Below are 14,567 nucleotides of genomic sequence, written 5' to 3'. Positions count from 1 at the left end.
TGAGTAAATCCATAGTGGCATAACCAAAATACCCTAGGTTTCTGCTCTCATCTGAATCCAGTCACCCTTGCTGGAAAGTGCGTGCATTAGTGAGAATTGAGTGAGGGCAGGATCAGGCTTGACTACTTGTCTCCACTCACAGTTTAATGCCTGCCATATGAAGAATGGGCACAGGGGTGAGGTACTGGATGCTGGCTGGCATCTGTGGACCTATTCAGACTGTTATGGGAATCAGTAACAAGGTGGCATAAACTCAGAATTAACAGAGAGGGGAAGGACGTAGAAGGAACTGCAAAGGTTTAAACGAGTACGGAATACATTATATATGTGACTGTCGAACGCAAGTCAATCACAGTATTTGAGCAAACTTAATCTAATTCCCTCTTAAATGTCATGATTATCTTGGAGAAAATAATTATGGAAGAGGTAAAAGCGAAGAGTTATTATGGACTCAACAGCTCCAGTGGAAGAACTGGTAACCAGCGCAATGGACCAAATGGGAACCATACGGTCTTAAATTGCTCTGATTCATTGTGGTCATCACACACATATGTACACATCTACTGTAATATGACAGAGTGCGGTCAGTACGTGACCAGATGCTTCTGAAGAGTTTCTGAACAACACTGGAACAGGAGGAGGCCATTCAGTCCCTTGAGCCTGTTCCACCACTCAATTAGATCATGGCTAATCTATATCTCAACTCCATTTACCGCCTTGGATTCTGAACCCTAATACCCTGACCAACAAAAATCTAGCAATCTCGGTTTTGACATTTCCAACTGACCCCCCAGCTTTTTGGGAGACAGCGCTCTAGATTTCCACCACTCTTTGTGTGAAGAAGTGCTACCCTGACTTCAGCCCTGAATGGCCCAGCTTTAATTTTAAGCTTATGCTCCCTTGTTCTGGACTCCCCCAGAGGAGACAGCTTCTCTCTATCCACCCTATCAAATACTTTAATCATCTTAAACACCTCAATTACATGACCCTGTAATTTTCTATAGTGAAGGGAATACAAGCCTAGTCTCTGTGACCTGCCCTTGTAATGTAACCCTTTTAGTCCCGCTAACATTCTAGTGAAATATGGTCCACTGCAAGCCATTGAATGAGAGCACAAAGACACCAGCACATAGCCACAATCGACCACACAGGGACTCTCAATTTTGATCGTCCTGTCACAGGAAGAGGCTGATAGCTGTCCAATCACTCCCCACAAGAGGATGTAACAGAGTGGGGCAAGGCAGGAAAACAGCCAGGCTAGTTTCCTGGTGGTCTGGTGGGAACACCTGCAAGCGGCCTGAGAAAGCTAGCATTCTCTCAGCCAGCACATGAATCAGGGAAAACCTAAAAAAAAAGGCCTGCATTCCTACAGCACCTTTACACCGTCGCAAAGTACTTTTTGAAGCGTAGCCACAGTCATAACGTAGGAAAGGCGGCAGCCAGTTTGAGCACAGCAAGCTCCCCCCAGCAGCAATGTGAAAATGACCAGATCAACAGGCTCAGAGGAGAGAGTGCCACCACCGAGCCACAGTGTCTCAGCGAGAGCAAGAAAGGTGTAGACAGGAAGGACGAGGCCTGGACGTCATGGGGGCTGCACATGGCCCAGTTTGGAGATGCTTGTGGTGTGCACCATTACATGAAAAAGTCTGCTTTTTAAGAAAAACTCAGCCAATAGGCTACTTAAAGGGAAACAAATTGCAGGGATATGGGGAAAGAGCTGGGGAGTGGGACAAACTGGATTGCTCTTTGAAAGAGTCAGCACAGACTCGATGGGCTGAACGGCCTCCTCTGTGCTGCAGCCTACTCTATGATTCTATTCAACCTCACTGCTCCAACACCCACCCCCTGCCCACTCCACCACGAGTTCCGCGATGCAGGCAGCCCAAGACTGAGGATTCAGAGGTCCAGCTCCCCATGCATCCAAGCTCCTCATCAGCTATGCCCTCCATGTGCATGCCCCATGCAGAGACAGGCAGGCAGGGAGGGAGGGAGGGAGGCAAGCAGCAGCTGCCGCTCCAGTTTGCTCCTACACAGCAGTCAGCAGAAAACCCAGAAGCAATGCAGGCCCAAACCCGAGGGAGCATATATCCTGCCAACCAGAAATAGTAAGAGGGCTCAGGGGAACATGGTGGCCCTGAGGACTGAATGGTCCACCTCTATTCCTATGCGCAAATACCCAAAGCAGATAGTTACCTTGGCTCTCGGTGTGGATAACGGTGACTGATGGGCATCACATTAAATGTTTGATCCATGGTCATAAGCCATTCGAGAAGGGACTGCATCAGCCCCTTTGCACAGTCACCAGATCATTAAAAGCAACAAAAAAGCAACCCCTCAGAATAGGATACAGACTCTATCTGCTACAGCCTCATTTATTTTTTGTAGCACCTTGCCCAGCTGCACTCTGACTAATCCGACCAAAGTCCACACAGATTGATGACTGGTCACGTTGCAATTGGCTCATTTACGTGTCCCGGTCAGCAACACAGGATCAAATGTACAACTCCTTTACACATTAACTTGGAGGAGGAGTGGAGCACAATGGCCCCTGCACTGTGACAGTTGAGGGAACTACAGCTGTACCTGGCTGATGCTATGCACAACTCGGAGGTGATCGCCCCAGCACCAAGAAGCATTAAGAAATTGCATTTATACAGTACTTTTCACGAATCCAGGTCTTTACTTTTTTCTTTTATAAAGAGTGTAGTCACTGTCGTAATTTAGCAAACAGGGCAGCCAATTTGTGCACAGAAAAATTCCACAAACAGCAATGTGATAATGACCAGATCATTTTTTTTTTAAATGTCAGTTGAGGGATAAATATTGGCCCAGGACACTGGGGAGAACTTCCCTTGCTCATCTTCAAAATAGCGGCCATGGGATCTTTTACATCCACCCAAGAGAGCAGACGGAGCCACGGTTTAATGTCCCATCTGAAAGACAGCACCTCGATCAGTGCAACATTTCCCTATTACTGCTTAAGTGTCAATCTAAAGAGTCTCCCTTTGGTTAAACACTCTTACAGGCACCTTTCAAACTGCTCTCATGGGAATTATGACTAGACAGCTTAACATCAGTGGTAGTAAAAATAACAGAATTCCTCCGAAATGAGAAAATAGAAAAACATCTAGAAACAAAAAATGAGTAGTCAGCACGAATTTCAAAAGGGAAAGTCTTGCTTGAGCAACCTCATTCAATTCTTTGAAGAGGTAACAGAGAGAGCAGAGAAGGGTAATGCAGATACCTAGATTTCCGACTGGCCTTCAATAAGATGCTACATACTAGGTTAATAAGGTGAGAGCTTGTGCAGTCAAGGAACGGGTTGCAGAATGGATAGCGAGTTGGCTTCAAGACAGAAGTAGAGCGTCAGAATAAAGCACAGATTTTTTTATTCATTCATGGGATGTGGGCATCGCTGGCCAGGCCAGCATTTATTGCCCATCCTTAATTGCCCTTGAGAAGGTGGTGGTGAGCTGCCTTCTTGAACCGCTGCTGTCCATGTGGGGTAGGTACACCCAGAGTGCTGTTAGGAAGGGAGTTCCAGGATTTTGACCCAGCAACAGTGAAGGAGTGGCAGAAGGTGGAAAGTGGCATTCCACAAGGATCAGTGCTGGGACCACTGCTATTCACAATTTAGATTAACAATGTAGCCACTGGAATCAAAAACACAATTCCTAAATTTGTGGAGGACATCAACCTGGATGGCAGGGTGGAGGCAGGTTTAGAAAATACTGAGGACGATTGCAATAAATTACAAGAATTAATGAACTTGTAGAATGGGCTTATAATTGGCAAATCAACACAGGTAAGCATGATGTATTACATTTTGGTAATAAAAATAAGCAGGTCACATGTTTCTTGGAAAATAGAAGCCTAAATGGGGCAGAAGAACAAAGGGATCTCGAAGTACAAATACACAAACCACAAAAAGGAGAGACGCAGGTTACTATAGGTTAAATCAAGCACTAAGGTTTTTCTCTGGAGGGATAGAATTGAAATATAGAGAAGCTTGTTTGGGTCTAAAGTTCTGTTAATGGATGATAAATACCTGGTAGTTCAAGATAATAGAGTGAACAGGTGTTGGGTGTTACTTAGTTAATTGTATTCAATGTGTATATATAAAGAGCCAGCCAGCACTGGCTGGGTGTTGTTAGGAGTGCAGAAGTAAGCTCTGTGGCAAGCAATAAACAATCTCTACCAAAGCATCATAGTCTCAGTGACTTCTTCACAAACAGCCTTCCTCTACCCCATCTATGCTTTGATTAGACCTTGGAGTAGTGTGTACAATTCTGGTCGCTATATTTTAGCAGGATATAAAGGCACTGAAGACGATGCAAAAGATTTACAAGGATGGTACAAGAAATGCAATGTTATACCGAACAGGAAAGGTTGAGTAAGCTGGGTCTCTTGGAAAGAGAAGGCTGAGGGGTGGCCAAATAGAGGTTCTTAAAATTATGGAAGGTTTTGATAGGGTAGATAGAGAGAATGTTTTCAATTGTGGGGGAGAGCATAATTAGAGGACATCAGTATAAAATAGTCATCAAGAAATCCAACATGGAATTCAGAAGAAACTTCTTTACCCAAAGAATGGTGAGAATGTGGAACTCGCTACCACTGGGAATGGTTGAAGCAAATAGTAACGATGCATTTAAGGGGTGGGGGAGTTAGATAAGCCTCTGGGAGAAGGGAACAGCGTTATGCTGACAGAGTTATATGAGGAAATGCGGGAGGAGGCCACAGTGGAGCATAAACGCTGGCATAGACTGGTTGGGCCAAACGGCTTGTTTCTGTGTTATATATTTTAAGTAAATCTATGTAACCTATACTGCTATTCAGCCTCAGTCATCTCCCTTTCACTGCGGGCATACACCCATTTGCTCCACATATTTTCTTTTTATATGTATACACTGTCTTTCCATTGCCTCAGTTATCAACTAGCTTCCTGTTTTGCTACGAAGCAGTTTGCAGGTCGTTCAACGCTTCAACTTCCTCTCTAGTGATTAAACAGGGAGTTGGTTTGGTTCCTTTTTTGCCTCCTCTCCTGAAATGCTAACCTGCCTTTCCCCTTCATAGGTGCATTTCCAGCATTTTCCGCTTATATTTCAGATCTCCAGCATTTGCAGTTTTTTTCCTATTTATTAGCTCATTGTGCAATACAAAGAGGACAACACAGCAGTACATGAACAGAATGTGGTCCTACAAAAACATCAAGCGTCAGCAATAACCCAATACAGGGGTTCATCAACTCTGAACCCTTTGATTAGATTCCAGTCTGTAACTCACTCCCAGGTACCCATTATTCTACATATAAACTATCTGAACACCCAAATTAGATTCCATGTTTCAGAGTAATGGCTGGTGGCAAGTGCACATGGGCTGGAATCTAATTGAGTGGCTCAAATTGTTTATATGCTTTTAAAAAGACAGACTTGCATTTTCATAACCTGAGAACACTCCTTTTTGAAGTGTAGTTACAGTTGTAATGTAGGAAGCACGGCAGCCAATTTTGCACACAGCAAGCTCCCAGAAACAGTAACATGATAATGACCAGGTAATCTGGTTTAGTGTTGTTTGAGGGATAAATATTGGGCCAGGACACCAGGGAGAAATTCCCCTGTTGCTCTTCAAATTAGGGCTGTGGGATCTTTTACATCCACATGAGAGGGCAGATATATTCATGTAGAAAAATGAATACCTGGGGGTGAGTTACAGACGGGAATCTAATTGAGGGTTCAGATGGTGAAAGGAATATTTCACACAAATAGACCCAAGGTCCAAACCACTTTACTGGAATGTAACAAATGCCTAATAGTAGGAGGCTGAAGACGCTGAATCACCATTCTCACTGTGCTGAAACCACGTGCTTACTGTGCTGCAAGATTGACGAGCTGTTCCGCAGGGTCTGCACGATTTGAGAAGGTGGCTTAACCAACTTGAGGTTCCCACGAGGACAAGAAAGGCAAAAAAAACAGCGCAGTCCAAAGTGACCTGGGCAGCCAGACAGGAGAAATAACAGAAGGGAAATCCCAATGGGGAAAGACATTAACTTAAGCCAAAGACATAAGGGACAGGAAGTGAAATAGGCTCGGTGGGGGTGGGTTGCGGTGGAATGCAAAGACAAGGCAAGAAGCATAGTAGCAAATCCGACAACCGGCACAGCAGACAGGGCACCCTACAAGCCACTCGCTGCAAATAAAATGATTTGCCCAGAGCTGCCAGCCTGATCCCAGCTGGAACAGACCACAAAACAAACAATATTCTGCCTTTTTAGGAAACAGAACTGCAAAATTGAGAGGGAATTTGAAGAGAAAAAAAAACAACCCCAGAAACTTGGAACAAAATTTTTTTGGCTAAATGTAGGTTCCCCCCACCAAACCCCACCCTCCTGCACTGCAGACTGTAATGAAGAGCAAATGGTAGAAAATGGCACCTTCCCAAGAGCTCTGGAAAAAAACCAGCAGGTTAAAAGGTCTCCCACTGTACAAATGCCTTTAATCTGCCACGGACACACACCCAAGAAAAAGGACAATGGAGGATATTCTGGACTCGGTTTGAAAAACACTCGTTAAAACTAGAAGTTAAAAAAGGGCATTTTCAACAAACGAAACTTGACAGATTAGTTTTGTTACGAATACTCTTCCCGCACACAGACATTCTCTCATTCAAATTCCACGCAATGATGTCTGTGAACACAGAGACTCCTTCACACTGTAACATGTACAGTTTCGCACTCTGGAAAACTTTTAACAAGCACTATGTTAATAAAATAAAAGCAGAGTCCTACCGGGATAAGTGGCTTCTATCCTATCTGCCCATTTCGTCCTCGCAGGGGGTCACTGGGTATCGCACCAAGTGTGAAGCAGAGGCAGGTCGAACGCTCGGTTCTGTACTGCGTTACTCCAAGTGAATTATCAGAGATCCTGTACGTTCCCAATTCTACCTCCCCTTCTGTCTCCCTTTTTTTGTGTGTGCGGGTGCGCATGGGCACACAGACTGCTGACTTTGCTTCCTGTTCTTTGACAGCCTTTTGCGTTAGCCACTCACCCTGGCTAACAGGAAATGTGTCACTTTAGGGTAGGCCCCTTGGTCAGGAAATCTCTGGTACTGATTGTTCGGAGCATGAGCCAGCGTTCCCTATACTGGCTTAAAAAAAAATTCCAGTCTGTATACAGAGTCAGTTGCTTCTGCTTCTGGGCGGCATGCTTGCGGGATGAAATTGACTTTGTATGGACAGTCGAAAACCAAGCTGAGCTCTGATTCTGCAATGCGCTTGCGTGGGTGGGGTAGCCAAATCGTTTGGCTAGTAACGCGCCCGGCATCAACGGTCTGTCTCGCAAGGTGTGATCGCCACTGCAGAGAGCTGTTCGTCCTCAGCCACCAGCTGCTTGTCTGTTAGAAGTTGCTGCTGTACCTCTTAGCTGGTCAGTGTGTCTCGCAGGCAAACCAAGAAGCAGTCAGTCCCAGTAATCAGAAGCCGATAGGTTTGCCACGCCCAGCTCACGGTGTGCACTACTCAATTTACAACATCGTGCTTGCAGCAAAACAAAATATCCACCATCATCTCTAGGCTAGGATGGTATCGCCACCACACATGTTCGCGCACACTCTCCTCTTTTTCACAGGAGGGTCTCACTGTGGGATAAAAAACAAACCAGGAATAAATCTGCTGCTCCCGTCCAATTGACATCGGAGACGATTGAAGTCAGTGTGTATGCATGAATTTGTCATTCACATCCTGGTATGCAGATGCCTCCATGGCCTCATTCCCTCCCTATCTGGAACTACCTCCAGCCCTACAACCTTCTGAGATCTCTGCGCTCCTTCAATTCTGGCCTCTTGACCATCCCCGATTCACCTGTCTAGGCCCTAAGCTCTGGAATTCCTGACAAAAACCCCTCGGCCTCTCTACCACTTTTTCCTTTAAGATGCTCCTTGAAACCTAGTTCTTTGATCAAGCTTTCAGTCACCTGTCCTACTATCTCCTCACACATTCGGTGTCACTCTTTTTGTCTGATTATGCTCCTGTGAAGGTGACGTTTCACCACGTTAAAGGGAAATTGTTATTGTGGGACAGAAGTACACTGGTTGAGTTTTGGACCAGTTGGAGTTTATGAAGGGAGAGGAGAAGAGGCCAGCAGGAAAGATGTTAGCAAAATCAAGTCTAGAGGAGAAGGCAGGCGATGTGACAGAGATGGTAATGAACGGTCCTGGTAATGGATTGGCTGTGGGGTTTTGAAGCTCAGCTGTGGGTTGGACAGGTGCCCAGGTTTTGCATGCGGGACAGGCTTATTGAACTGCCTGGGTCTTTTCCTACCCTAAGTGAATGACCTGAGCGAGGAATGGGGTCAGTGGCAGGGGAGCAGAGATTACGGTCAGGCTGTAAACAGGGACTCCTATCTTCTCAATGTCTAACTGGAGGAAACAACAACTCTTCCATGACCTGACGTTGGGCATGTGGTCAGACAGCATGCAGGCAGTCATGGGGATTGAGAGAAGTGATATGGAGCTGGGTGTCACCAGCGCACACATGGAAGCTGACTCACTGTCTACAGTTCACATCACTGAGGGTGAACATGACAATGAGGAGTGAGCCGAGGATAGATTGTTTGGGGTCTCTGGAGTTGAAAATGCGGAGGTAAGAGAAGCCATTGCGTTGTGTTCAGAAACGTAGGAGGGGAAGCAGACAAGGGCAATCCCAGAGCTGGATAATGGAGGAGAGATATAATGGAAGAGAGATAAATTAGACGAGGATGGCATTGTGAACCCTGTCCAACTGCAGGAGAGGTTGAGGAGGACAAGGAGGAATAACACATAGCGCAGTGTCAGTGCTGTGAGGAGGGTGGAAACAAGACAATAGATATTGAAACAGGGAGTTTGGAAGGATGGAAATGCAGCTGAGATGTCACAAAATGCTTCAGGATCTTAGAAATGAATGGCAGGTTGAAGTTGAGGGTGGTAATTGGAAGGGATGAATGAACTCGGCTGTGGGGGGGGTTTTTTTTGAGGAACGGAGTGATGATGGTAGTTTTGAAAGGAAAACGGTGCCTCAGCACAGCATCCCTTACCTGCCCAATTCCGTATAACTCAAGTTTTCAAACTGGTGTCTGAGGGACTGTTGGATTTCTGTCTGGCACCACTTGTACTGTGAAAACAGTGACTTCATGATTCAATAATCTGTAACTTGTGTGCACTTATGGAAATGTTATTTCTGTTGCTGTAAAACAAAAGAAAACATATTTTCAGCAATCGGAGCACAAGTAGTAATCAGGAAGGCAAATTAAATGTTGGCATTTATTGCAAGGGGGATGGAGTATAAAAGTAGGGAAGTCTTGCGACAATAAGTACAGGGTGTTCCTGAGACCACACCTAGGGCTGGATTTTATTATCTCGCCATGCGCAAAACGGCAGGAGTCCCACCTGTGAAGTTAGCAGCTACGCAGACGAGATTATGCAGCGGACGGCCATCCCCTCAATCACGTGGCAGGGGTGACACTGGCGACGCCAATAACAGTGTCGGCTGACGTTGGATTGCAGAGTTTCATCCTTCCACACCCCTACTCAACACTATCCACTTGCAGAGTTCCCTCCTTCCCTCCAACCGTATCCACTTGCACAGTTCCCTCCTTCAACAGTATCCACTTGCAGAATTCCCTCCTTCCCTCACATCTGCAGATTGAGTTCAGCGACAATATCTGATGTGAAAAAAAATTCCACAAGCTAACAACGGATAACTTACCTAACCTTTGCAGGCACCGATGATTCTCACCTCGGTGGCACCAGCTTTTCAAAGACGGAAAGTGAAGGCACATGAGTGCCACACGTCATGCATAAGATCGCGAACCTACCAGGCGTTCGCAGTGAATTAAGATACAAATTCACGCAAAATAGTGTGTGACAGGTGTAAATTACAATCCCGTCGTGTCTCAGGTGTCACCACAGAACTTGGACGCCTCCGAGAAAAATCAGAAACTGGCATTACGGCATTGGATTCCGTGGCGGACGACTCCATGCCAATTCTCCAGCACCACCCACCCCCCCACCCCCGGGCAAAAAAACCCCGCCTTCTAACGGAGCATAAAATCCAGTCCTTGAGTACTGCGTACAGTTTTGGTCTCCTTACTTAAGGAGGGATATACTTGCACTGGAGGCAGTTCAGAAAAGGTTCACTAGGTTGATTCCTGGGATGAAGGGGTTGTCTTATGAGGAAAGTTTGACAAGGCCAGGTCTGTACTCATTGGAGATTAGAAGAACAAGATGTGATCTTACGGAAACATATAAGATTCTGAGGAAGCTTTGACAGGGTACATGCCAACAGGATTTATGCCCTCGTGGGGAAATCTAGAATTAGGGGGTGCACTTTCAGAATAAGGGGTCTCCAATTTAAGATGGAGATGAGGAGGAATTTCTTCTTTCAGAGGGTCATTAATCTTTGAAATTCTCTACCCCAGAGAACTGGGGAAGCTGAGTCACTTAATATATTCAAGGCTGAGACAGACAGATATCTGAATTATAGAGGAGTCAAGAGTTATGAGAACAGGCAGGAAAGTGGACTTGAGGCCAAGATCAGGTCAGCCATGATCTTATTGAAGGGTGGAGCAGACTTGAGGGGCCACAGGGCCTAGTCCTGCTCCTATTTCATATGTACTTATTTTATCCTTTAGGTTGCTGGCACATTTTGAAGTTCAGACAGAGTGACCCACAGACATAAGACCTTAAATCACAACACTATCACTAGTGTCTTCCCTCTATGCATTACACCTCACAAATGAGAGCTATCACCAAAGTTTTCCCTCCATTTCTGTAAACTCCTGCCTGCCGGGGCTATTGCCAAACACCCACCGTCAGCTCTTCACATTCCAACTTACCCTTCAGTGCGATCACTAATGTCGCCCTTCCATCACAATATAGTCCCCCGTCGCCCAGAGTGCGATCACTGACCTCACTGCTCAACCCCCACAATGTGATAATGAAGCAATAACCTCCCTCTATGCAGATCTCTGAATCTTGCATTACCGCTGCTTTAACGCAGCATCTTTCCCCTCACCGTGGGATATTTATATATTGATTATAGAATCACCCCCTCGCTGTGGGATATTTATATGTCGATTATGGAGTTTCTCACCTCTCAGTGAGATATTTATATATCGATTGTGGGGTTTCTCACCTCTCAATGAGATATTTATATATCGATTGTGGGGTTTCTGACCTCTCTGTGAGGTAGTTATATATCGATTATGGGGTTTCTCACCTCTCTGTGAGGTATTTATATATCGATTATGGGGTTTCTGACCTCTCTGTGAGGTATTTATATGTCGATTATGGGGTTTCTCACCTCTCTGTGAGGTATTTATATATCGATTATGGGGTTTCTGACCTCTCAGTAAGATATTTATATATCGATTATGGGGTTTCTGACCTCTCTGTGAGGTATTTATATATCGATTATGGGGTTTCTCACCTCTCTGTGAGGTATTTATATATCGATTATGGGGTTTCTCACCTCTCAATAAGATATTTATATATCGATTATGGGGTTTCTCACCTCTCTGTGAGGTATTTATATATCGATTATGGGGTTTCTGACCTCTCTGTGAGGTATTTATATATCGATTATGGGGTTTCTGACCTCTCAATAAGATATTTATATATCGATTATGGGGTTTCTCACCTCTCAATGAGATATTTATATATCGATTATGGGGTTTCTCACCTCTCAATAAGATATTTATATATCGATTATGGGGTTTCTGACCTCTCAATAAGATATTTATATATCGATTATGGGGTTTCTCACCTCTCTGTGAGGTATTTATATATCGATTATGGGGTTTCTGACCTCTCAATAAGATATTTATATATCGATTATGGGGTTTCTGACCTCTCAATGAGATATTTATATATCGATTATGGGGTTTCTCACCTCTCAATAAGATATTTATATATCGATTATGGGGTTTCTGACCTCTCTGTGAGGTATTTATATATCGATTATGGGGTTTCTGACCTCTCAATAAGATATTTATATATCGATTATGGGGTTTCTGACCTCTCTGTGAGGTATTTATATATCGATTATGGGGTTTCTCACCTCTCTGTGAGGTATTTATATATCAATTATGGGGTTTCTCACCTCTCTGTGAGGTATTTATATATCGATTATGGGGTTTCTCACCTCTCTGTGAGGTATTTATATATCGATTATGGGGTTTCTGACCTCTCAATAAGATATTTATATATCGATTATGGGGTTTCTCACCTCTCTGTGAGGTATTTATATATCGATTATGGGGTTTCTGACCTCTCTGTGAGGTATTTATATATCGATTATGGGGTTTCTGACCTCTCAGTGAGGTATTTATATTTCGATTATGGGGTTTCTGACCTCTCAATAAGATATTTATATATCGATTATGGGGTTTCTCACCTCTCAATAAGATATTTATATATCGATTATGGGGTTTCTCACCTCTCTGTGAGGTATTTATATATCGATTATGGGGTTTCTGACCTCTCTGTGAGGTATTTATATATCGATTATGGGGTTTCTGACCTCTCAGTGAGGTATTTATATATCGATTATGGGGTTTCTGACCTCTCAATAAGATATTTATATATCGATTATGGGGTTTCTGACCTCTCAATAAGATATTTATATATCGATTATGGGGTTTCTGACCTCTCAGTGAGGTATTTATATATCGATTATGGGGTTTCTGACCTCTCAATAAGATATTTATATATCGATTATGGGGTTTCTGACCTCTCAATAAGATATTTATATTTCGATTATGGGGTTTCTGACCTCTCAATAAGATATTTATATATCGATTATGGGGTTTCTGACCTCTCAGTGAGGTATTTATACATCGATTATGGGGTTTCTGACCTCTCAATAAGATATTTATATATCGATTATGGGGTTTCTGACCTCTCAATAAGATATTTATATTTCGATTATGGGGTTTCTGACCTCTCAATAAGATATTTATATATCGATTATGGGGTTTCTGACCTTTCTGTGAGGTATTATATACACTAACACCGCGTCTCCCCTCCTGGGTTAAGGTGATGTCTGGAGACGGCTCGGTGCTTAGTTATCAAAGTGAGAAGCCGGGACCCGGCCGGGTCTCCATGGTGACGGGCCCTGCTACCCGCCCCCGCCCCCCGCAGTGGGTGCCCCGTCTCCATGGTTACTCACCCTCTCCCTCATGGTTCCACCTCTCGGGCTGCCTCTCTTCCTGCTCCAACCCGGCTCGGAGCGGCGCCCCGCGCGCACAAAATAGACGTCAGCGCGCCGGGCCACGTGTCTGCGCTTAACACGCCCCGCGTGAGGGTGGGTGGGGGGGGGAGACCGGCTGCCATTGGTTGGTCTGTGATCATGTGACGGATAGCCGACGTGGCCAGCCTCGTTCGGCTCTGATTGGGTGACCCTGAGCACATGACGCGTGTCCATCCATCGTGCTCTTGACGTTTCTGTTGCCAACTCTGCAGGATTGTCCTGGAGCCTCCCAAAATTTTAGATTGAATCTCTTTCTCTCGGGAGAGAAAAAAAAGTATAGTGGCGTGAAGAATGTGCTTCTTTTCTCCTGAACGTTTTTGTTTGTTGAAGAAAAAGTATTGGCGTTGGGGACTATAAAAGTCTGTTTCACTGGGCTGGGTGGTTGCGGGTCATATGGCGAAGATGGCCCTAGTAGAGTTGGCAACCCGATGTTTGGCAGCAATGGGTTACTGGAATACCATCATTTTGGTGAAAGACACTCTTTGGTCTGCCCGAAACTTGCTGATCTTCCAGTGCAAAGGGTTGTCCATGACCGAGTGTTGCAGACTGTCACATTACAAGGTCCAGGACTGCGTGCTGAGGGATGCAGTAAAGCTTGGGGCAGCCGCACCAAAGGCTCAATGGGGAAAGACCACTGTGCAAGGTCCTCCCACCATAGTGAACCGAGGGGCTGGAACTCGTGTAAACCCCCTCGGACTGTATGCACCAAAAAGGCGGCACAGTGGCGCAGTGGTTAGCACCGCAGCCTCACAGCTCCAGCGACCCGGGTTCAATTCTGGGTACTGCCTGTGTGGAGTTTGCAAGTTCTCCCTGTGTCTGCGTGGGTTTCCTCCGGGTGCTCCGGTTTCCTCCCACAGCCAAAAAGACTTGCAGGTTGATAGGTTAATTGGCCATTATAAATTGCCCCTAGTATAGGTAGGTGGTAGGGAAATATAGGGACAGGTGGGGATGTTGTAGGAATAGGGGATTAGTGTAGGATTAGTATAAATGGGTGGTTGATGGTCGGCACAGACTCGGCGGGCCGAAGGGCCTGTTTCAGTGCTGTATCTCTAAACTAAACTAAAATGTTTTTGCTATGTAATGCAAATGTACATTGCGTATAAAATGGAACGGCAAGAGGTGTGTGGCACCTCATGTTCTGTACCGAAGGAATTTGATTTCAATTGTACTTTCCGACAGGTCAAATTTGAACTGTTTTGTAATGCATTTTTTACAAATGTTTATGAATAAAGTATATTTTTGGGCAAAAAAGCAAAGGGTTTCCTTCATTGAAATTTAAATCTACAGT

General features: G+C 44.9%; 1 protein-coding gene across 4 annotated transcripts in view; it reads right to left on the bottom strand.

The window, feature by feature from the left end:
• LOC137346204 (alpha-1,3-mannosyl-glycoprotein 2-beta-N-acetylglucosaminyltransferase-like) overlaps positions 1 to 13,297 on the bottom strand; it is a 32,513-nt gene extending 19,216 nt beyond the window's left edge. For 2 of the 4 annotated variants that reach the window (XM_068009617.1, XM_068009619.1), the window contains exons 1-3: positions 13,199 to 13,282; positions 9,066 to 9,214; positions 6,785 to 7,632 (exon numbers count right to left, since the gene is read on the bottom strand). The gene's annotated coding sequence lies outside the window, so the exon portion shown is untranslated. Of the gene's footprint in view, positions 1 to 2,193; positions 2,415 to 6,784; positions 7,633 to 9,065; positions 9,215 to 13,198 lie in introns of those variants that run through there. The other 2 variants (XM_068009618.1, XM_068009620.1) reach the window with 2 other exon arrangements.
• Positions 13,298 to 14,567: the final 1,270 nt, after the last annotated feature.

Source organism: Heterodontus francisci, chromosome 29 (genome assembly GCF_036365525.1).
Source record: "Heterodontus francisci isolate sHetFra1 chromosome 29, sHetFra1.hap1, whole genome shotgun sequence".
NCBI lineage: Eukaryota > Metazoa > Chordata > Chondrichthyes > Heterodontiformes > Heterodontidae > Heterodontus > Heterodontus francisci.
This window is presented reverse-complemented; position numbering and strand designations above follow the sequence as displayed.